The sequence below is a fragment of the Trachymyrmex septentrionalis genome, unplaced genomic scaffold, assembly GCF_001594115.1.
Source record: "Trachymyrmex septentrionalis isolate Tsep2-gDNA-1 unplaced genomic scaffold, Tsep1.0 scaffold36, whole genome shotgun sequence".
In the NCBI taxonomy this organism is placed as follows: domain Eukaryota; kingdom Metazoa; phylum Arthropoda; class Insecta; order Hymenoptera; family Formicidae; genus Trachymyrmex; species Trachymyrmex septentrionalis.
In genome coordinates this window covers 1,830,592-1,830,917 of record NW_017305525.1, presented here as the reverse complement: position 1 = coordinate 1,830,917, position 326 = coordinate 1,830,592, and positions in this window count along the sequence as shown.

Genomic DNA, 326 nt, shown 5'->3' with positions numbered 1-326 from the left:
TCCGGACTCTGGAGGAACGTCACCAGATTGGAGAGCGTCTTGTCCCAGGCCGGGTTTCCGGTCCAGCAAGCACGATTCGCCGCGCGATAATTACTACCGCGCCGAGCATACGAACGTGTAGATTCCGCAATCGGCGTAACCGCGACGAGAGCGTCGCGCCCGGAGGCTACGTTCTCCTTCGAACAGGCGAATATTCTGTGGACGTCGCGCGAGATTATCTTGCCCGATGAATCATCACCGCGATTTCCCGCCAACGAGGTCGCCGCGTTTCCACATCCCCCTTCATCCGAGCGGGTGTCGCGAATGTCGCGAATCCCGCCCCGCGG